The sequence below is a fragment of the Canis lupus genome, chromosome 2 (genome assembly GCF_048164855.1).
Source record: "Canis lupus baileyi chromosome 2, mCanLup2.hap1, whole genome shotgun sequence".
Lineage (NCBI taxonomy): Eukaryota > Metazoa > Chordata > Mammalia > Carnivora > Canidae > Canis > Canis lupus.
Genome location: NC_132839.1, coordinates 1,827,252 through 1,851,941, shown reverse-complemented (window position 1 = coordinate 1,851,941; position 24,690 = coordinate 1,827,252). Strand labels below are relative to the sequence as shown.

The 24,690-nt window shown below is 40.8% G+C and overlaps 1 long non-coding RNA gene across 5 annotated transcripts in view; it reads right to left on the bottom strand.

The window, feature by feature from the left end:
* The window catches only part of LOC140611111 (uncharacterized), a 68,223-nt gene that overhangs the window by 17,064 nt on the left and 26,469 nt on the right, over nt 1-24,690 (bottom strand). For all 5 annotated transcript variants that reach the window (XR_012012455.1, XR_012012458.1, XR_012012450.1 and 2 more), the window contains one exon: nt 8,194-8,260. This is a non-coding gene — a long non-coding RNA (uncharacterized lncRNA). The remainder of the gene's footprint in view (nt 1-8,193; nt 8,261-24,690) is intronic.

The window sequence follows — 24,690 nt, the reverse complement described above, 5'->3', positions numbered from 1 at the left end:
ACAAATGTAGTGATCCGAAGGGGCACCTGCACCCCAATGTTTCTAGCAGCAATGTCGACAAACTGTGAAAAGAGCCCAGATGTCCAACAACACATGAATGGATAAAGGTGTGGTATGTACATATATAATGGAATATTACTCAACCATTAAAAAATGAAATCTTGCCATTTGCAATGACATGGATGGAACTAGAGGGTATTCCGCTAAGTGAAATAAGTCAATCAGACAAAGACAATTATCGTATGATCTCACTCATATGTTGAATTTAAGAAACAAAATAGGGATCATAGGAGGAGGGAGGGAAAAATAAAACAAGATGAAATCAGAGAGGGAGACAAACCATAAGAGACTTAATCATAGGAAACTGAGAGTTGCTAGAGGGGGAGGGAATGGAGGGGATGGGGTAACTGGGTGATGGGCATTAAGGAGGGCACATGATGTACTGAGCACTGGGTGTTATATAAAACTGATGAATCACTGACCTCTACCTCTAACACCAATAATACACTATATGTTAATTAGTATTCATTTCTTTAAATGGTGGGGCTGTCCTGGGAAATTGCATTGACCATAAAGCAGTGGAGACTGTGGAACAGAACACAAACTGAACTAGTAATCAAAAGCCATATCCCAGTAAAAGTGTAACTAAGACCTTCTCTGATTTTCCATCTGTATAATGGGCATAATAGCTCCAAAGCTACCTATTTCACAAGCACATGCTACAATAGATATATGGATATATGTAAGGCTTTGTTCTTATTGATTAATTGAAGGTTTAAGTCCACTCTTTAACCATTTAGTGATCTGTTTAGCTCACAAACAGGCACTTTCTTAGGTTCTCAAAATATAGATCATTCAAGAAATTTAAGTCCTATCTTTGGTTAAAGTTATTCAATGGCTTTCCTTATATACATTTTACTAAACTAGAACAATACAGTCAACAAATTACCTTTCATTTTCAACTATGATTAAATAACCTTTTGTTAGGATGCAATCATCTCTTAAGAAGATGTGTGTATGTGTATCTATTTCCTAGCTGAGCCTCCAAGAGGACCTAGATTCAGTGACACACTAGTCGCAATGAGCACATCTGGCACCCAGATCTTGATTTCTAAACACTATTCTCCACTCAAAAGATCAAGGCTCTTGGGATAAATGGTTGATTCAAAGGCTAAAGTAAGGAAAGTACAAGATGAACTCAGAACATCTTACTGTTTCAGAAAGTAAGAAGTCTAAAAATACAGTTAAAATTGGGACACTGTAAACATTAAAATAAATAATATCATCACCAGTTTATAATCCATTGGATGAAATAAGACTCTTAATTCCATGTTTTTTTAAATTTTATTTATTTATTCGTGAGAGACACGGAGAGAGAGAGAGAGAGAGAGAGAGAGAGAGAGACACAGGCAGAAGCTAGACACAGAGACAGAGTCATAGGCAGCCTCCCTGAGGTAGCCTGATGCAGGACTTGATCCCAGGACCCCGGAATCATGACCTGAGCCAAAGGCAGATGCTCAATCACTGAACCACCCAGGCACCATTCTTAATTCCATGTTAAAAGAAGGAAATAAAAGAAGGAAGAGGGGGAGGAAGGGAGAGACAGGGAAAGAGAAACTTTTTTGACAGAATGCCAAATGATGAAAGTAAAAAAAAAAAATTGGGAGTTCAAAAAAATCCTTATTTTTTAAACATAATAGTAACAATTGATGGATGTATTTCTGAGAGAGCTATGAGAAGCCTGGATTTGGATGAGGAAACATGTAATCCTGGAGGTAATTGGCAGTCAGTCATATTATAACATTTTGTAGCATTTCAACATTCTTTTCAGCTCTCAACTTTAAGATAAAGATAAAAATAAAGAACCATGAAGATAAAATAGGAAAATGGTGGGGAAATGGGTCCTTGATGCTCTTTATGAGTTGGTGAATCGAACCAACCTTAACTCTGCCCTAATTCAAGACTTAGTTACATAAATCCTTATGTTTCCTGTATTCCTTACTCAGTTTTCTTACCTGCATGCAGAGCACACTTACTGATACAGACTTGTGATCTCAAAATTTAAGCTTGCCATTTAATAGGTTTCGTTTCAATGACACATTTGAAAGACTCACTCCAAGATCTAGTCATTATCACTACACAGACATTAGACTTTTCAGGGCCTCAGTCTCATTATTTGCTAGATGATTTTGAAAATAATAAATAGCTATAGGGATCCCTGCGTGGGTCAATGACTTAGCACCTGCCTTCAGCCCAGGGCATGATCCTGGAGTACTGGGATTGAGTCTCACATCAGGCTCCCTGCATGGAGCCTGTTTCTCCCTCTGCCTGTCCACTCCGCCCCCCCCCCCCCCGCCTCTCTCTCTCCTCTCTGTATCTCATGAATAAATAAAATCTTTAAAAAATAAATAATAAATAAATAGCTATAAGTCAATGGAGATACAAAATGCAAATATTGAAAACCCCATTAGTCTCTGAGTTGAGAGACCTGATAAAAAACAGCAACAGTGATTGTGTAAAAATAGGATTCTAAGTGATGTCCCTAACTCCCAGTAGACAGTCTACAATATAGTCAAAAGTTTTCTTTTACTCCTTTTTCCCCACTCAAAATTTTCCCACAGAAATACATTCCAGGGGCACTGGAGTGGTTTAGTCTGTTAAACGTCCCATTCTTGTTCTTAGCTCAGGTCTTGATCTAAGGGTCGTGAGTTCAAGCCCCACAGTGGGCTCCACGCTGGGCATGGAGAAAGAGAAAGAGAGAAAAAGAAAGAAGAAAGAAAGACAGACAAACCAAAGCTCTATATAAATGTGGTTTTGAAACTGAAGGGTCATTCCAAGGGTATGTGAGTGTGTGCATTGTTTTACTGTGGGAGAGAACTACAGAAGAATACAACAGCATTCTAGTCCTTGTACAACAGTTATAATCTACTCTGGAATGACTGCCATAGTTTCACCTCCCATATTTTTCCTAGTTTTATCCTTTCTTCTTAACTCTTTTCCTATTCTTCTTCACAGTATTTCTTCTTTCCTAAATCTATGATGCTCTTTGGGTCATTCAAGAGTTTTCATAATTCTCCTTGGAAGTTTGGTCCTTGGAGCTCATATACTTTTTCAATGTCAATTAATAAAGAAGTTTTCATCAAAAAATCATTTTGTTGGCTTAAAAATATGAGAAGCAATAGAATATGAGAACAACCTATTTGGAAATTTAGCATCATTAAAGAATGGAAGAACAAATAAACCATGAAAAGTATTTACATGTCCAGTCTAAAATCCTGGCTCAAATAACCTGTTGCTGAGATAAGGATAAATTAATTAATTGTATAACTTCAGCTAGTAGGATATATTTCTCTAAAAAAAATGAAAAGAAGATAGCAAGTTGGCCTTTACATTTTAAAACACATTTTTCTTTCAAACCCAAATAAGGGAAAACTCTTACTCACATTTCTTATGAGCTTATTTTGTTACAACAAATATAGTTAGGCTATGCTTTGAAAAATGTTAAGTGATGAGGTGCCTGGGTGGCTTAGTTGTGAAGAGTCTGACTTTGGCTCAGGTCATGATCTCAGGGTCCTGAGATGGAGCCTGGCAATGGGCGCCACAATCAGCAGAGAGTCTGTTTGTCCCTCTTCCTCTATCCTTCCCCCTATTAGTACCCTCCCTTTCTCTCTCTCAAGTAAAAGATATATATTAAAAAAAAAAAGAAAAATTGTAAGTGATAACCTTCTCTGGATAGAGAAATGAACCCCCCAAACCAGGATTAACTGGTTTCTATACTTATTTTTGCCCTCTTTAAAAGCCTCTCTCCTCCTGTCTTTAAAGGTTCTTTAATCTTCAACTGTGTAAAAGGAAGCGAAATGTGCTAAGCAGATGAGGAACCTGAGGATGGGAGAGCCCCTGAAAAGCCAATAAGTATTCATTGGAAAGCACTGCAGACTGACTTGAGAATGGAAGCTAAAATTGGCAGTTTCTAAATCTAAAAACAGGTGAGGGAACGAAATATCCAGTAAACTTGGAAGAGATCAAAGCAGTCTATAAACTGATCACTATGAAGTTATCAGCTGGGGCTCACCTTTCAGAGACCATGCTGGGAGATCAAATTGAGCAGGACAGTGAAAACTGAGACAGGAGGAGAAAAGGCTCATGGGAAGAAGCCAGGAATGCTCAGAAAGCAAGCCACCATATTACCTAATGTAACCTAAAAATAACCCAAGGAGGAACTATGTGAAGCTAGAAATACTATCCTGAGCCATACCTCTTAAGAGTTGAGAAAAACTAGCTTCTCATAAAATTTGGAAAGACAAGAACTGAGGCCAAATATCATATCTTATTATAAGATTAAAAAAAGAGAATAAGGAGCAGAAAAACACTACCAATAATGAAAGCATGCCAAAAGGTGTGCCCATGTATCTGATCAAAACTACTTCAAAATGAGCAAACAGATATTAAGACCTGGTACAAGATATGAAAAGATACCAACAGAATCAGAAAAAAAGAAGCTCAAAAATGTAGTGACAGTGCTCATAAAAGAATCAGAAATAAAGTTTTTAAAAAGCATTTCACGGGATCCCTGGGTGGCGCAGCGGTTTGGCGCCTGCCTTTGGCCCAGGGAGCGATCCTGGAGACCCGGGATCGAATCCCACATCAGGCTCCCGGTGCATGGAGCCTGCTTCTCCCTCTGCCTGTGTCTCTGCCTCTCTCTCTCTCTCTCTCTCTCTCTCTGTGACTATCATAAATAAATTAAAAAAAAAAAAAAAGCATTTCAGTAATGAAGAAAAAACAAAGAGCAAAACCATTTCAGTAATGAGGAATAAACAAGAGGAGCAAAAAAGCAACTAAACATAATACATAATGCCTGAAGAGAATTATAAGGTGGAAATAAACATTACATTAAAAATTAAAAAGAATGAAGATATAAATCAAAAAAGAACAAAGACAAAATTAAAAATGATTTAAGAGACTGAACAAAAACAAAGATACCCATTACTCATAATAGGAGCCTCTGAAAATAAGAAAATCTAAGCAAGGTTTGAGAACATTTGCTATAAATTGTAAATTCAGTAATGGAGGAGGGAATGGGGAAGGAGGGTAAGAAGAGCACATGCAGAGCAAACTTCTGTTTGGAGTAATCCTGGTTGGTAATAGCATTAGTATTACTACTATGAGTTTGTTGCGGTACAATGTGGAATAAATCAAGGGGATAATCATGGATGTTCAGCATGGAAGAAATGAGATGCAGGAGTGATAGAAAAGAAACTAAGTAAAAATCCTATAGTACTGGGATATCCACAGTGCTCAGATTGCGGTCTTAAAATATAATTTCCAGTAAAATAAGCCAGGGCTTTTTAAAGCATGCCCTCAATAGTGTGATTATCACCACTCCTCACCACCAAGGAAGAGAAATTTGGTTGGGGGTGGGGATGAAGAAATTCTTATATTACAGTAGTTTGTGGTCTTCAAAGCTTAACTCTACCTAAAAACAAAACAAAAATTTAAAAAGTATCTCTTAATATTTTATTTCTTTAATTAAGGCTATATTAATTTAATTTTAATTTATCATCCCTTGGGGGTGGTGGATAATTTTTTAAAAGGCTGAGAGACACTATCTCAGAAAAAGGCTTACTCCAGGGCTGGAGAGGAAATACATAAAATAAATCTGGAATATTTTGTCATGCCAGAGAGGAGGAAGCTATCAAAGATTATTAGAGTTGTGTCAGAAGGACCCAAGAATCAACTTAAAGAGGACCCCATCTGCCAAAGATGGACAATTTGAGTTTCAATAAAGATAACAGCAATGGACTGAAATCTGCCAAATATATTATGTCTATAAATTCATAATGATACTAAAAAGTAGTCATTAGTTATACCTTCAGGGATTATTAGGGAACTAATTCATTATTTCATATCCTACCTTTTCATTATGCACTACACCATTATTTTGTGAACTCAGTGAATTAAGAGATACAGACTACTCACAAAAATCACAAAAAACAGAGACACCCAGACATAATGTGCCTCCCACCCCCACCGTCTTTCCAAACACCAGTTAGAGTCTTGCCAAAGGGACTGAACCTGAGTCAAATCAGGCTTCTGGGTCCATCTTGCAAATACTATGCCAGGAAACAAAACTGATTTTTAAAAAATGATGAGTTCTTGTCAAAAGGGCACAGAACATCTTAAAGTCTTACTGGCCAAACAGCATCAATTTGAGCATCAAAATAAATAATGATAGTAATGGGTTTTAACTCATTGAATAAGATAACAATCCATGTGTCATGCTGATAGGAAGGAAGGAAGAAGGGAAGAAGGAGGAGAGGAAGGAGGAAAGGAGAGATAAAAGGCAATATTTAATAATATATCCATTTAGAATAAATATGAAAAGAATGATGGGATTAAAAACTGCTGCCATGGCAGTGACAACTGAACCATGTAAACACTAACAACAGATGCTAAAACTAATAGGATAAAGTTTGCTGAAAAACAGGAAATTTGCATAATCTCAATGCATCTCCCCCCACAAAGTACTTAGTAACTACAGAGGGATTAAAAATAAGTACTTTACATTAAAGAAAACCGAACCTTTACAATAACAAAAACCTTAACCAAGTGATTTCATTTAACAACACTAACAATGGGACAAATTGACACTGGATGGCTCCCGATGTGATATACACGGAGCAGAACAAAGCACCTGTGTGATATTCCTGCTAAAAATGCATACATGGAATTTAATAATGAGGAAACATCAGACTCCTACATAGAGGGACCTTTGATGGAAACAACAACAAGAAGCCTGTACTCTCCTAAAATCTCAAGGTCATAAAAGACAAGAAAGTATTTAGAGACTAGTCTAGACTGAATAAAAATAGAGAGACAGAACAACTAAAAGCAACATATGATCCCGGCGTGGGTCCTGAATCCACTTGTTAGAAAGGGCATCCATCCGTTGGGACAATTAGCAAAATTTAAATAAAGTCCCTAGATTCGATGATAAAATTGTGTCAAAGTTAATTTTCTCATTTAGATGGCTATACTGTGATTACCTAGGTTGTATTGTGGGGTTTTTTTAGAAACTGCATACTAACCTTTATAGGAAGAATGGCACATCTTGCCTATAACTTACGTTTAGTTGGTTCAGTAAAAGTAATAGCATATGTCTGTGCGCATGCCCACACATGCGGAGACAGACAGGCAGAATGACAAAGCAAATGTGATAAAATGTTAACATTTGGTAAAACTGGGTAAAGATACAGGATGGTTCTTTGACTAGTCATAACTTCTTTGAAAGCTAGATACTACTCCAAAACAAAAGGTTAAAACCAAAAACAAAAACCTCTCTGTTAAGCGACTCTTGGATCAAAGAGGAAATGAAAACCAAAATTGCAGAGTATCTTTTTTAGAAAATAATAATAAAAACACCATATTGCAGCCAGTGAAGAAAATCTATGGCCTCAAATATTCATATTAATTAAAATGAACTAAACATTACATCCAAGAAATTAGAAAAGGCAAGCAAAATAAACCCATGAGAAAGCAAAAGAGATCAAATAATAAACATAAAGCCGAAAGTTAATGATTTAAAAAAAAAAAAAAAACAGAAAATCAGTAGAATAAATAAAGATCAGGTTACCCAAATAAAAACAATAAAATAACCCCAAACAGCTTTCTTCAAGGAAATACGCAGGTCACAAACAGCACATACTGTATATTCTGTGCTTTGCACTCCTGCCTCACACTCTCTTGACCCACCTCTGACCCCAGTCACTGCCATGGGGAGCACTGCACACAGGTACGGTTGTCCCTCATCCCACCGCGGGGTGTTCTGACGCTATGGTCACGACAAAACAAGCCATCTGAGAACTTGGAGAATTCCCAACTTACTGGCCTAAGATTCAAAGCGCTATCTTACCGTGAAAGAGATACAAGAGTGGGCACGAGACCACAGGCTACTAGAACACTGGGATGGCTCACTGAGGGCGCAGCTCAGGCACCAGTTCTAGAAAGGTACTGAGTGTGGCCGGGGACTGTCCTTCCAGATGTAGCTGTACGCACTGAACAGTATAGAAGGTTATGCTGCCCATAACTGGAACATGCTCTTCAGGGAAACAGGGTGCAAGTAGGACAGGCCTCTCCCACCATTATTCCTATGACCCATTTGCAGAATTTGTGCTTTCTGTCAACCTTATTACTTACTGGATCCTGGCTTCCAGCAGTGCGGCAAGGATTCTGCTGAACCTGAAGCTCTGGCTACCACACAGACCTGTGAAGACAGGCAAAGAGAGAATCCCCATATTGGTGGAGGTAACTGACCCTACGCACCTGGGGAGCAAGGGTTGCTGCTGTGCAATGGAGGCCAAGGGGAGTGTGTTTGAAACCCAGCAAAACAACTGGGACATCCCTTGGGGTTCCTATATTCAATGTTCTGCCAAATTTCAGCTGCGGAAAGAGAGCTACAAATATTGCACACGTAGCCTCTATGTGAGGCAATTGTTTTACGTGTATTTTCTGCAAAATCTTTGTAACAATCCTAAAGTATGGGAATTATTTCCTTCACTTATTGTTGAGAATGACAGAGCAGAGATTGAAACCCAGGTCTGTGTAACACCAGAATCTGTGTCCTTTAACCACATCTTTCCCTCTCAGTCAGGCCACTTAGAGGAATCTTGAGATGGCCCCATCCTCATGAGACTCTTGCTGGAAAAAAGTCTCCATCCAGGACACCCACAGATGTCATCTGCACTTGAAAAATCCTATGCAAAACACTAAAGTCAATGCATCTGGCCTCTGGAATACTCCAGCCTGTTTTTCCTGGACTGATGTAGAAACTCGCCTTTTTCAGGCTTACATTGACCTTAGGTCACCCCTTCATTGACCAGATGTCCTGCACAGGTCTATTCCTAATTCTATAAAATTATCTCTTCCTCCATTCTCACGTTTAGTTGAAATTACCATAACCTTGTTGCCATAGTTCCAGCTAAGTGGCATAAAAAACATTTTAAAGGCTGACTCATACTAACATGTGACCAATATACATAGCTCTGGAAACAAGTTTAAAAACAATGCTATTATATCATGACTAAAAGTGAAGATTAGCTATAATTTCCTTCAAAAGACCTAAAATAGTACTACAGCATAGAGACACATGAAGATACTCTAGGGCAGTTCTATGTGGTAAATAAATTAGTCGAGCCTAGATTATTTATTTAGAAAATGATTATAATCGTCCCATGAATAAAGTTAATGAATTTGGAATTACTGCATCTCGGAACAAATATGGCCAACTAGGCAACTCAATGTGTTCCTTACCCTAGAGAAGCCAAACAAAGATGCCAGGAGACAGCAGTGGTCTTACAATAGCACCATCTCTCTAGTAAATAAAAATTTTACATAAGAAGAAGAATGGGCAAAACAGGTATTAAGTGGCAGGAACACATCACAGCTGCAGACTAGTAGGTTCACCCAGTTTCTCACTTTAAGCCCCAGAAGGCACCATCAATTGGTCTTCTTATCCCACAGAAGAAATTAATAGTTTTCTTTGTATGTAGGCTTATGCCAAATACCTAAATAATACAATACACAAGAGGAGCCATGAATAAATAGCATGGATTCTAAAAGCTGTATAATGTCAATAATCCCCCTTCTGCTCAGAAAACAAAGCTGTACCTTCTGGCAACATGTATTTTACTAAGTACTTTATGGACACAATGTTCATTAAACAAGTATTTACTGGGAAGCTTGGGTGGCTCAGCGGTTGAGCACCTGCCTTCAGCCTAGGGAGTGATCACAGAGTCCCGGGATCAAGTCCCACATCGGGCTCCCTGCATGGAGCCTGCTTCTCCCTCTGCCTGTGTCTCTGCCTCTTTCTCTCTCATGAATAAATAAATAAAATATTTAAAAAACAAACAAACATTTACTGAGTACCTACTATGTACCATACCGGTCATTATGCCTAAACCCTGAGGATACAGTTGATGGTAAGAGCCTGTCCATCCCCTGGGGATCCCTACCCCGTTACTCATCCCATATAATCCCCTCCCCTTGAGTATGGATTAGACCTAGTGACTCCCTCCAATGAATGAAAATGGTAAGTGAGTGAATGTCACTTCCAAGGTTAGATTATGAGAACACTGCAGCTTCTGTCTTGGATTCTCTCTCTCTCTGAGCAGTCACCCTAGGGAAAGCCACCTGCCACGTAGGGAGGCAGCACTGGCCCATATGAATCAGCTTGGAAGCAGATCATCTAGGTGCCTGCCAACCATCATAGGAGTGAGCGCGAGAGCTCCTTCAGCCCAACCTTAGAAGAGCCCTTGAGCCGGAGCCACCAAGCTACACCACACACAAATTCCTAACCCACAGAAATCATAAGATAATAAATGTATGCTGTTTTAAGCTGCTATGTGTGGGGTTAATTTGTTAAGCAGCAACTGAAAACTATTACACAGTGGTTTGTAACACAAAGAAGATGCTTACCTAAGTGCAGCTTATAACTGAGTGGGTAGAGATGGATAATAAACAAGGACATAGATAATAAAAGTTTACATAATTTTAAATGCTATGGAGAAAGTAAAGTAATGGGACATAGGGTGACTACATAGTGAGTGAAAAGGAAGGCCTCTCTGCAGACACCAGTGAAGCGGACCTTTGCATTCAAGGCAAAGAATGAGTGCTACTGCAATAAATTAAGTCAAAGTAGATACAAGAATCCAGCCAAACGTTAAGGAAATATGCAAAACTGTAAAGCAATGTCATTCTTTTCAATAAATTTTGTTTTGAAAAATACAGTTATTTTCATTAAAATGTTGTGTATTGGGTATTATTATTTTTAAATGAACTAATAAATATTTTTAAATTTTGTTCCAATTTCTAATATATTAATATAAATAGCTGTAGCTCAAATACAGTATTCTGAGGATCCTCAACAATGTTTAGGAGTGTAGAGAGGTGCTGAGACCAAAATGAGTAAGAACTACTGGTATAGAGTATTATAGCTCATGGTTTGGAGTAGGATCTTATTCTAAGTTGAATGGGACAAATATCAGTTGAAGGATTTTTAGGCAGGTTGGTATGATCTGATTTAAGTTCTTAGAGATTACTTGGGGTCCCAAAAGAAGAATGCACTACTGTGGGAGAGAAATGTGGAAATCTGTCAGTACTTGGCAAATAATCACCCTCAGATGTTTTCACGTAGGCCTGAAGAGGACAGTTCTGAACTGGGGGTTAGATTTTTTACATTAGAAAAAAAAAATCCTGTGTGAAAATAACTAATATCTCTATTATGCAACTCAAGATCTGCTGGTACCATATTAATTTAAAAATAGAGGAATAAACAAATCCTAATGATTTCGAATGCGACATGGAATTTCCTTTCACTTTTTCCTCAGGCCCTAGAGATTTATTTAAAGCCCTACTGTTGTACTCTGTGGACTTTACCTAGGCACACCATATAATTTCTAAGCAAAATAGCAAATTATACTTTGGTGACATTTTCTGCAAGATGAAACAATCAGAAAACAGGGCTACCTGCTGGCTACATTCGGCTTCGCATTTGCCATTATGAAAATTCATGCTTCTATAAATTGGCAGTAATAGAATTTCACCTGCCTTATAAATAGCACTTTTCAAGTTGGATAAAATGTTATCTCCAACAGCGGTGTGCCACAGAAATAGAAAACAAACAAATCAAACAAAAAGCCCTCTAATTTTTGCATTGCTGGATGAAATGTGGTGGGCTTTTTTTCTGCTAAATATCAACCCACAGAAACAACAGGATCTAGTCTGAAGTTCTATAAAGTAAATATTTCAGTTAAATTGAAATACTGTGGGTGTTTTTAATATCTTTACTGAGCTTTTCTTCCAACTCTAGGGAATACTGAGTACTGTCAATGACCAGTAAGTCCCAGCTTATATTTTACTCCCAAAGGCAATGTTTCAGGAAATATAACTAAAATATTAGGAAAAACAAAAATTATATGTCTTCCTGAATCCTATGAATTTTTCTGGCCTTATTCATAGCCTCCCTTGTGAGTTAATCAAACACCAAGGTCAGTGCCTACCGAGTATAACCTGAACACCACACCACATATCACTGTAATTTCCCTTATTCACCTCTAGAAATATAAAAAACAAAAACGAAAACAGAAAAACTTCCAGTAATTTTATTCACTCTGAGTAGAAAAGTCTGCATGACAAAAGAATAAAATATAGCAGCACAAAGGAAAATGAAGATCTGCTAAGGATCTGGTGTAGAGTGCCTGATTTGGGCTACAGAGTACTATTTTAGCTTACATTGCTCATCCTGGCTTTCAACACAGAAAAGCAAGCTGAAGAAAGATCAGATTTATTTTATTTTATTTTATTTTATTTTATTTTATTTTATTTTAGCCAGCCTCAGGTAAGCAGTTTTAATATAGCTATTGATCAGTGGCAGAAAAGAAATTATTTTCCTGGTTGTGTGATTACAAAATCAAATATGGAATAAATGCAAACAAATCTGGTATTAAAAGGCATAATAGCCTCCATGAAATAAAAGTGCAATTATTTTTTAAGCACTCTTTTCAACCTAATGAAATTTACCAGAGTGAATTTTAAACAGTATGTCTGAAATAGTACTTTATTTGCAGAAATTCATTTCATGCAAATTTTCAAAACTGTATTTAAAGCAAAGCACATCGGGCTTATTAAATTATTTGCATGATAGCTAGAACAAGGAAACCCTGGAAGCAGCTTAATTTCCTCTACTTCTCTCCATCCCATACCCTTTTCTTTCACTCTTATTGACAGGCTCTCAAGTTCCTGCTCTGTAGGGTGGTAATTGCCATGTGATGCAGGAAGCTTTAAACAGAAGAGGCATTAAGCAGGCCAGGGCCAGGCTTACCTGGAGCAGCTGCTAGCATCATGTGATTTGAAAGTTCCAAAAGGCCTCCCTGTCTCCCACAAATTTTGCCCAACAGCTTCTACCTCCAAGCCAGAAATTTTCATAGCTTCTACTCATTGACCCAAGGAAGTAAAGAATCTAGTGTAAAAAAAACAGTATTTCATAGGAGAGAGAACGTAGCAAGTTTAGGTGGAAGGATAAAGAATGGATGTGTAAGAGTTGGGAGCTTGGCAGGCTGGTGGGAGACTCTGAAATCCAAGCAAATTAAAGCGGAAACTTCCTCCACAATATACACAGAAAGGGCGAAATGAAGCAAGTACAGGGTCAGTAACTGCAATCTTGGTGGATAAATAACACGGTGAGTAACTGAGTGCTCTGCTCACTTTACCAGGAAAAAACTGAATCTTCTCACTGGATCAGAAATCCAAAGCCTTGAGCAAAGCCGATTCAAGAGATACAGGGAAAGCTCGGCCCCCAGGAAGCAAGTCAGGGATCAGCCACGGGGAACTCTGCCCTGGAGACGTCTTAAAGGCATCGTGCAACCTCCTAATTGATGACCAAGAATGAGTGGTTTCGTATGCAAATATTTGAGATTACAGTACCCAAGCCACAGTGAGTTGATGGAGGAGTGTGAAGAGGTGGTATCACTAGCAAAATATATTAAAGAAAGTCGGACAGAGGACATAGATTTAAAGACCAGGCATAGGCACTGAGCTTGAAAAGGAGTAAGAGAAAGATTTCAGGATAAAAAAGAGAGCCGGAAGGCAGAAAACTATAAAAGGGAAAAAAATTTCAAGGGAAGCGCAGGCAACAGGGTTGAGAGCCAGAGAAGGGTAGACTGAGGAAGGGCTGTGTATGCGCCCCTGAACTCACAATCTCCCGACAGGGATCTGGGCTAAGACCCAGAGCTGGATGCTTCAGCGACTGAGCCAGCCAGGTGTCCCCAAATAAGACCTACTACAAGGCTCCAGGTTGGCAAGACAGAGGACACCAGCCAGGTGTCTTTGAATAAGGCCTACTAGAAGGCTCCAGGCAGGGCAGGACAAGGGCACCAGCCAGGTGTCCCTGAGTGAGGCCTACGAGAAGGCTCCAGGCAGGGTGGGACAAGGGCACCAGCCAGGTGTCCTCGAATAAGGCCTACTGGCTCCAGGCAGTTCCAGGCAGAGGGCAGTCCTGCACCCTCAGCAGGTGCACTCCCAGTAGCAGGCAGGACAGGGTGTGTAAGGAGAAACACATAGAGTCAATGCTCAGTGGCCAGAAAGGGAACAGAAGCGACACGGTGTCAAGGCCGCCGCCACGTGAAGACAGGGGAGACCCGAAAGAGAGAGTAGACCTTCCATCGTCCTCTGGCTCAAGGGCAAGCAGCAGCACCAGTGGGCAGGCCGTGTTCTGACCACACCGCCCTTTGGACAAGCAGCGGGGACAACGAAGTCCCCCTTTAGGGTAACATGCTGGCGTCTCCTCCAGACGCATTTGTTGCCCAGAGGCTCCACACCCTTCCGCCCCACCCCTCTCCCACCTGCCGACACTAGAAGCTTTCCAGCCTTTCCCAACCCCAGGGTCTCAGTCCACCCTCTCCTGCGCCAGGCCTGTTGCTAGGACACCCCCTCCCTCGCTGAGGCCGAGCCACGTGCCCCTCCTCTGCCGGGGCTTCCCAGCATCTGCACTGTTGTCAGACTGAACCAAATAACTTGGGGTGGGGCGGGGGTGGGGTCCTGCGTATGGTGGGGTGTTTAGTTAGGTGGCTGACACCCGCTAGGTGCCAGCAGCAGGGCCTCCTATAGTCCCCGCAGTCAGAACTGTCCCATACACTGTCAGATGTGTGCTGGGGGTAAAACACTTCAAGCAGACATGGGGAGTCACTGCTACAGTCGCTTCTGGGCCCTGAATCTCCCTACGGCTCAATACCCGCACCCTCTGCCCCCTAGCTTCTCCCATGTTGCCTTGTCTCTGAAACAGCAAACGACACTTTTGTCTTTCCAACAATTTTTCACCACAGGTAAAAACTGACAAGTCTTAACAAATATAATCCTGACAAAAGTACAGTTTCAAGAATAATGACAAAATGGCCATGCCCCAGATTGCAGGAAGCATGACGGGAAAGAAGAGCTTCCGTTTTCCATGCTCCCCTCCTGGGATTCCCTGTCGGCTGAGCATGGGATACGGCTGCATCCCAGCCATGGTGACACACCCCCGGACTCCCAGTTTCATTGATCACACATGTGGGTCACACAGCCATTAGAGCCACTGGGTTGACATCTTTATTTCATTGTCAGGCTTGGGCTGCATGGTCACCCCCTTTTTGCCAAGAAATCAGTGCAGTTTCTCGGCACTTTGTTCTTATTTTGTGGGGCCTCCCACATCTACCCTTCAAATATTCACACTGCCCAAGTTTTAGTCCATCTTTTGTAGACTTTGCAGAGACTTACAGCTCCAAGCCTGGAGTCTTAGCCGTCATCCAGGCCCGAGAGCAAGGATTAACATCTCCTATTAGACCTCAAGGCTCCCTCCGTGGCTCTCAGGCTGCCCTGCACTAACCTGTACACACTCCTTTAGTTTTCCGGATGGTCTCTGGGGCTTTGGCTGTGTGATCCAGCCCCCACCCCAGGCCCATTTTTCTCTATACTTTTCATTTGACTATAACATTTTTTTATTTGAGTGTTGAAACTATTTGACACATCAGATTTTAATAAATTCTTCTCATGGTCCAAGCAACAGAGTGGGTCGTTAGCCCACGTAAAGAGAAAAAAAGACAGATGTATTTTGAATCTAATATATTATTAATAAATTTCTAACGGATTACACTAGCTTCACTCCCACTTTTCAAAAGTCTCTCTCAGTCATTATTTAGGTCCTTTTCCTCATCCCACTCGGGAAGTAGCTCTTGACCAGCTTAAGTCGTTTTACACAGAGAGGCAACACGGATAATTAGTTAATTCAGGGGTAGTCCCTGACCTCCTGACCAGCAAAGACACTGAATGTTCTTGCTTCTAAACTGAGCCCTTTGTTTTTGGAAATGTATTTGCATATGCCTTTGGAATCCTCTCTTTGAATGACTTCATTTGTTGTAATACAAGTATTGATTGACTCCATAAAAAGAAAAGTTTGGTCTCCTACCTTCCACATGTTCTTATCCTCTTGAGGATGGTTACCATTTGTCAAAAACAGTCTATCCTTAGCAACGCTCTCCAGCTGGCTCCCAGATCAATCACCATTCCTGTAATTTTTCTGCTTTCAGCCCTCTGCCCTCATATAAACACCCAGAGGAATAAATGCCTGTTTTTCCAATCACCTTCTGGCTCATTCATTTAGTCCCTGTTCCAAAAAATAACCAGACACATCCCCCCTAAGGCTTTGATTAAAAAGCCCTTCTAAATCCTACCAATTCTCCTCTCAAACTATATGGCCTTAACAGAGCTACTGAGTCCAGCGTATGTCTAACTTGCTTCAAAGAAAAAGAAAGAAAAAAAGGGGGGGGGGGCGGATGGAAGGAGAGAGAGGGGGGAAAGAGAAAGAAAGAAGGAGCAAGCCCAAGTAGCAACATCAGTCCAAGAGTCCAGGGTACCCACTACCACTTTACCCAAGACTGACAGGACACACGCGTGGGTCCAGCCCTTCCCCTGAGCAAAGACTCTTAAAAATCTGCAGAATGTACACACTGACTTGATCTGCCCATGTCGCAGATAAAACTGACAGGCAAGAGCTTTTAGATCACTGCATTCCCTAACCTGCAAGGTGAAGAATAATCATTTATGGCGATAATCTTCTATTATGAAAACTCAATGCACAACAATAATTTTAACTCTTGGTTTATACCCGAAGTTTTTAACTGACCTGGAAGGTTGATTAAAATTCCAATGGGTGCTATGATTTAAAGACAAGCAAGAATGACACCTCTAAGAATACATACACATCCACTTTTTTGAGTCATTTGGAAGGATTATAGAAATAAATGAACTGCACAATAAAACCAGTAGAAGTGAGAATTGGTCCCTGTGGGTGTGTGGGGATTGAGTATAAGTGAGGAAGTGATAAATTGGGAAAGGAGAACAGGATGCGTCTCTCTTTAGGCCACAGAAAATAACATAGGAAACTGTTAAAGACTGTAGGAAGGGCTTTCTCCCACTTCTTTCCTCCTGCAGGAAATCGCTAATACTTTCTGAGAAAAGGGATAAGTTGTCCTGCTTTTACCCATTAGTAAAACAGCAATTTCTAGACTTAAGCATATTAGTGAGCACTCTGCTTATAAAGAAAACACCTGACTGTAATCCCTATTGTTTCCAAGGTAAACTTATCCTATTTCAAATGTAACTCCAAAACTGTGACTTTAAAGAGCAGCAAGCAGGTTAATACTGGGAATTCTAAGACCTTGCTAAAAACACCTCAATGTAATAATGTGAGTCTTCTCTAGGATCAATGAAGCAAAATGGGCAGCATCAGGAAATTCAGGCTTTGGGGGCGCCTGGGGAGCACAGGCGGTTAGGCAGTCTACTCTTGGTTTCAGCTCGGGTCATGATCTCAGGGTCGTGAGATCAAGCCCTACGCATCAGGCTCCACGCCCAGCATGAAGTCTGCTGCAGATTCTCTCTCCCTCTCCCTCTGGCCCTCCTGTTCCTGCTCTCTCTAAAATAAGTAAATAAATCTTTAAAAAGAATTTAAAAAGAAATCTATGCTTTTAGGGAACATTTTAAGTGTGAGCACACAACATGCCAGGCTTTTTGAGAACCTCTGATAGAAGCAGCTGAGGAGAGCTACTTGTGCCCCCATTTCCCTCCTTGTAACCTCTTCTGAATGTGATCATGAGGACAAGCTGGTTCAACTCATAACAGCTGCTGGTCTGGGATCCTTAATCCAGAGCAACACTTTAAGAGGCCAGGTCAGTTTCCATGAACATCTCCCAATCTTCACTGCCCCTGGGCAGGTCCTTATTCCTCGGGCTGTCCCCAGAATTAACCTGAGGGCCCAACAATCAGAGCAGACAGACAGATTTGATCTGGTAAAAACCCCAGGCTAACTTCTCATCTCTAGCACTTAACCACCCACCAACTCGCCCGTAAGTCATTTTCACTAGGTTGTAAGGAAAAAAAAAATTTAGATCTCTAATACAATCACAACTTAGGGTTTCCAGGATTAAATAATGGCATAAAAAAATTCCAAGGATTAAATAAAGGCTTCTAATATCTTATGCCTTCTAGTAGTATGTGATTCTCTTCATAGTTCTATTTTTCCAGAGAAACAGGTTCTTAACTGCTTGGCAAATTTGGATTACTATACAATCTTTTGTAATTATTTGGAGATCTCTTCCTACATTTAAAGCCTTGAAAACTACAGAGAACTTACACTGTTGACTCCCATGAAATAAATAACATATATTCAATACAATACTATCTGGAAATTTTGGGATGGGTGTGTGTTGGTTTACACGCATGTGTTGTGACCTGAATGGAAATACCCCTACTACATGATTAAAAAGAATATCTGACTTCCATCACCATTTGGCATGCAAGGCGCTGGAGGCCCTCTTTCCCCCCAGCTTCTATTTCAGGATCTCTATTCTCTACACACTTGCTAACTCAGTATGCATTGTTTTCTTGACATGTAGGGGGTGGGGATGAGGATCTAAATCTTATCAAGTTAGCATTTTGGCTGCTAGGAGACTAATATCACTATGCAACATATCCATGTTTCTTGACTAATAATTAAGATCCACATTTTGGGGATCCATGGAATCTCAATACCCTAGAAATGCCATGTAGCATTAAATATTTCTATGTCTTTTTTTCCCACCATTATGGGCTGAATTGCATCTGCCCCTCCCCCCAATTACTCTACAGTAGTAATTACATTAAAGTGAGGTCATTAAGATGGGCCCTAATCCAGTATGACTAGTGTTTCTGTAAGAGGAAATTTGGACATGAACACGCATACAGAGGAAAGATGATGTGAAGAGACATGAAGAAGACAACCACCCACAAGCCACGGAGACAGGCCTAGAGCAGATCCTTCCCTCACGGCCCTCAGAAGGAAGCAATCCTGCTCACTCCTTGAATCTCAGACTTCTAGTCTCCAGAACTGTGAGAAAATAAGTTTCTGTTGCTTAAGCCACTCAGTCTGTGGTATTTTGTTATGGCAGCCCTAGGAAACTAATACACTTACCAAAGGAAGAAGAGTGCAGGAAGTCTGAAGATGCCAAAAGGACAGATTGTAAAACAGTAGGAAATGGGGAAGTTCATTAAGATGACAAGTGGGAGCCAACAGGTTACATAAGAGTACAACTGTTATGCACTCCCCATAAAGGAAAGGATTAATTTTAGGTTCTGCTGGACCATACAGTAGGTGTAAATTAAAGAAAATTACTCTCCAATCCTAGGCTTAAAGAAAAAAACCCCACAGAACATTGAAAAGAAATCTGCCATATTGACAGTATATTCAGAATATTGAGTGAAAATAAATAGTCCTAACATTTGAATACATAAGACATACTACAAAGATGTATGTCTTTGAAGCTGTACGGTAGCAATGGTAGGATTTCTTTATAATGCTGAAAAAAAGTCGCACTCACTAGAAAATGCTAGTAAAAGCAGGCCTAGGATAATTGTAGCACGGTGAAGTGAAGCTGTAAGAAATAGATTTCAATTAAATTTATAGAATCATTGATAATGGATTTTTCCCAATGAATTTTTTAAAATACCTATAAATTTCCTTTTACTAAACACGGATAAATAAATGGCAACTTGAAATAAGTCATTAATCAATCTTGGCCCTCTGTTTTCCCATTGGTAAAATGGAAAATATTTGGGTCATAGCTACATAAATATCTGAGATTCTCAGACTGAAACTACTATCTTCCTGGATAGGAGCCCTCAGAAGTGCACAAGCAAAGGGCATATGTTACATGTTACTCCTTTTGCTCTGATCATTCTCATTCCATCGTCCTGTTCACTAGGGAGGAAAAAGCTACCATCTATGTTTCACAAAAGAGAGACATTTTTCTGTCTTTCATGTTGTGGAGAAGTCCGAATTTTCTTAATCATACATTATGCTCTTGTCTTCAGCATCAGCACTCCCCTCAGGTTTTCTATCCATGAGCCAGAACACTGGGTTGATTATTACCCTGCAAGCACACTCTTTGCCAAGGTTTACCATTATTTTTCATTAGTTTCAATTCTGAAAGGAAGGAGACAGAGACTGTATATGATGATGGATGGGGTTAAAGGCCCAAGGACTAACATGTTTGTGTAAGGAGCTACTGCTGGGTGATATATGGACACACTGGAGTAACACAGGCTAACAGTAAGGAGTCAGCACGGAGCAGTTGGCAGGACAACAGGCAGCCTAAATTACATCATTCATTTAATAGACCTAACATATGGTAGCTATTAGAGCTCCACAACAAATGCGAGACTAACCAACGCTCTCAGAGAAAAGCAGCTTCCATTCTTAATTTTTTAAATAAAAGACTTCAGGTCCGAGTTGCTGCCAATTCCAACATGATAATAATACATATTTCTAAATGATATAATATAGACCTTGCCAAGAAATTAACAGTTTTACCTGATAATATATGTTTAAAAATGTTAAATGCTCTTGTTTTTGTCTCTTACACACTTTTTAAGGAGCTCTGTAGGAACTCAATGGGATAATTTGATCGTTTTAAGCAGCAATTGAATTCTGTAATATATAAATCAGCTCGTAATTGTTTGCAGAATGAAAGACACAGATGCTCTATATTAAAGTTGGCCGTTGCTTAAACCAAGTGAAACATATCTTCGATTCTGTCATTTTCCAATTAATCTTATTTCTGTGTTGAAAAAAAAAAAAAAAAAAAAACAAAAGAAAGCTCTAGGGATCTTTGAGGACCTAATTTTGTCCTTGTTCTACATGGTTTTCAAATAGTTACCCTACTCAGGGAAAATGGGAAAGTGTAAAAGAGCAAGATACAACCACTATCTCTTTATTAACAATCACTAGAAATTTTTGTTATACTTAAGTAAAACCTTTGATCTAGATGCCGACTCTTCTGGTAAACTAGTCTTAAGGTCTCAGGCCTCTGTGAACACTCCTGAATGGAAAGGGTCTAGGGCTGAAGGATGAATACAAAACAACTTTGCACTGGGGCTCCTGGGGGCTCTGTTGGTAGAGTGTCCAATTCTTGATTTCCACTGAGGTCATGATCTCAAGGCCTGGGATCCAACTTTGTGCTCAGGGGGGAATCTGCTGGAGATTCCCTCTCTCTCTCCCTCTCTCTGTGCTCCTCCCTCTGCTCTCTCTCTCAAATAAATAAGTCTTAAAAAAACACACACGCAGAAAACAAAAAACAACTTTGCACCAAAATTTGAACAGGGACCCAAAAGTTAACTCATTATTTATCATCTGCCTCTACCTTAAATGCTTTATCCATGTCATTCCCAGAATGACCCCAAGTACAATCCTACCTTGTCCACTGAATTTAATCCCATCCAGTTTAGCCCTTTGCTTCTTTAATCTGACTTCTCCCTCCCACCGCACCTTCCTTTTACCAATTGTCTAAGGCTTTACAACACACCCTCTGGAATATCATTCTTCTGCCCAGAAATTACCAACATTTTAAACCTTTTAAAGAATATCATTTCTCTTCCCAGTATCCATTCACCTTTTTCAAGATGCATTCCCTCAATTTTCCTTTGGGAAACAACCTCTTCCTTCTGTCTAAGCGCTTATAGAAAAGTTAACTCTAGCCCTGTCTCCAATCGCTTCTCGGCCTTTTGGCTAAGATCAAGTGTAGCCCTGTCTCCAGGAGTATGCAAGAATTGAAACATAATAAATCAAGGAATTATATTCTATCTCCCTCTAACATTCATCCCTTATTTAAGGTGATGATGAGTTTAGGATGGGCATGTGAACCAATCAGATCTAATGAGATCCAAAGAGATGTTTTGGAAATGCTGACAAAGACAAATTCTGTTCTATCAGGCATAACCTGGGAAGATACAAGCCTGGAGTATTGGTAGACATATTTCCAATACATGAAACCCAAGGATGAAGCCACAGTGGATGGTCCAGGATCAAGAGATGGTACAAGACCATTATGAAATCTCTAAGCTGCCATTCACTTCTTTTTTTTAAGTATTTTATTTATTTATTCATGAGACACACAGAGGGAGAGAGGCAGAGACGCAGAGGCAGAGGGAGAAGCAGGCTCCATGCAGGGAGCCCGACGTGGGACTCGATCCCAAAACCCTGGGGGCATGCGCTGAGCTGAAGGCAGGTGCTCAACCACTGAGCCACCTAAGCGTTCCTGCTGCCATTTACTTCTTACGTTTCTATTTAATTTTCTCAGAAGTGGAATTATATATCCCTTGAGATCAAGTTCTTGAATGTTCTTGGTACCTTGACCTGTGTCTAACAATTCTATACTTGCTATACCAAAAAGAAGCAATTATATAAACATAATGATGTATACATTATAATAAAAAGTGTGTACATCCTTGCCCCACATTCCCATTCACACCTCAAACTGAAAACTAATCTGTAAGATGTAAAATGCTCTTCCCTCGATATACCTCTCATAGTGTGAGCATCTCACCACACTGAATGTGATTCTAGAATTTAAAGAAACTTTAAAGCAACACTGTCCCTAAACACGAGGAACACTCATATGGAGTGCAATTGAAGATTTAATAACATTTTAAGGTAGGGGTGCCCAGCTGGCTGAGTCAGTAGAGCATGTGACTCAGGGTTGTGAGTTTGAGCCCCACACTGGGCAGAGAGATTACTTTAAGGGGGAAAAAAAAGGTTTTAAGGTAATTTCCACTGTGAATGTTTGAGATAAGTTGATTTCATGACCAAACTGAATAAAATGCCATTCTCCTTTATGCGCCAGGCTCACACAGGCTCACCCGTCATACTAAACTCAGAACAGAGATTGAGTGATTTGAGGGTCTGTAGCAGAGGCTTGATATGACATTTTTGATATCGTGCTGTAGGACAAACTTGTCTACTCCTCAGCTTGAATGCTTTGTGTCCTGAAGACCATCCCTGACTGTTAGGAGTCCATGGGCAGCAGGGCAGTAACTCACAGAGAATCTGCAGTAGGAGAATGTATAAACCTCTATGTCCTTATAAGACAGTTTCTTTTCAGCAAGCCCTATACCTCTCCGAGCCTTATGGTGTTTGTCAAGGAGAGCTGATGAATAGGAACACAGGACTTGAAAAGTCCCCGTACGTGGTATTGGAGTAGGACCTCAGAGGTGTATCAGGGCCCCAGACCAAGACTGACCTGGAGGCACGTCCAGGCAGATGGAGCACGGACACTCACACAGATGCCTGTGTCCCAGTGGAGGACACGAGCACAGAAGACTCCAACACCGCTAACCTGGCACAGAGAGCTACTGGAGCAGAAGGGGCCATGCGGACCGGTGGCTCAACGTAAAGACTGGAGAGAACATGGACACCAGTGTGGACCAGGCACCGTGGGCAGGTAGGACAAGGTATGGTCCAGAGATCCCAGTGGAGGAAACTGCTGCTTTAAGACCCCTGGAGCACAGGAAAATTTTAAGAGGCTGTTCTGGCCAAACCTGCCAGCCTTCCGGGGAGCCATCCCTAGGAGGCACTCAGGCACTCAGGCACTCAGGCTCAGAGCCCCTCTCTGTGACTCCACTCGCTCCCCTCCTCCCCCTCCAGCCCACAGAGCTTTCTGTAATCTTGAGGGAAGCCCTGTTCTCTTCCTCCTCCTACTCTTTCTAAACATTTTTTCTATACCCAAAATACTCCTAGTTCCCTAAGGACTTGGGGCTTGGAACACAACTCTGGAGAGGTTCTTTCTACGCTGTCACTTCCCTTCCTGAGGTGATGAGCTCAGAGCTGACCATCTGCTCCAACAGAGAGAGGGAAGAAATGCCAAAGGAAATAAAATAATAAATCTCCAAGATATTATTCCACCATATTCTCTTCCTGAATTAACATGTATATTCCTGCAAGTTACTCTACCCGCAAGCATTACTCCTCACCCTCACCAAACGGCCCCTTCCAAACATGCACGCACACAGGTGGAGACCTGGGCCCAAGTCCCAGAAGAGAAGTGCTGTGCACGAAGCAGCCCCGACCACAGGAGTGATATTTCCTCCAGGTTCCCAAAGGTGAGATAGATGAGAATATATCCTGGGTGAGTTCTTCCCTTTGGAATGTTTCCTATCTGGGGTTACCCGGGAAATTCTCCCAACTACCATCGAGAACCCCTGGGCTCCTGCTCCCCACATTCACCCATCACTTCCACTGAACTGACAGGAGGCCTTGAGAGACTCACTTTACCGAAGGGGTGAAAGCTATTGCTGCCTTAAATAAGGCAGTCGGTGTGTGACCGGGGTCCCGACCTGAACCTTCACCATGACTTCACTCCTACAATCTCTAAGATCTCTGGGCTTCAGAGGTCTGTGAAAGAAGAGATAGAGGGATTTACTGAGCCCAGACTCCTGAGGCCACAGAGTGGCTCCATTCTCTGGTCCTCTAAGTTCTGAGATGCTTTCCTCCTACCCTCCCCGAGCAGGCCTTAGCTCCAACATTAGGGCTAAGGGCTTCATTTAAGGCAATGTCACCATTAAAATGTTCTTTTTTTCCTACAAACAAGACAAAATAGGAGTGTGCTTATACTTCACAAGAGTCTTAGAAGCATCCACCTTCCAATGCAGAGCAGTGTCCTCTCAAGGCCTGTTAAGGAGTCCTTCCTCAAAAGATGTCTGACCACGGTCCTGGCCACTGCACCAATCCGTAGCACAGTAAAGGGACACCCACTTGACAGAGCACCAGGGTTCTTCTGCTTTGGAAGATACCTTAAAAAC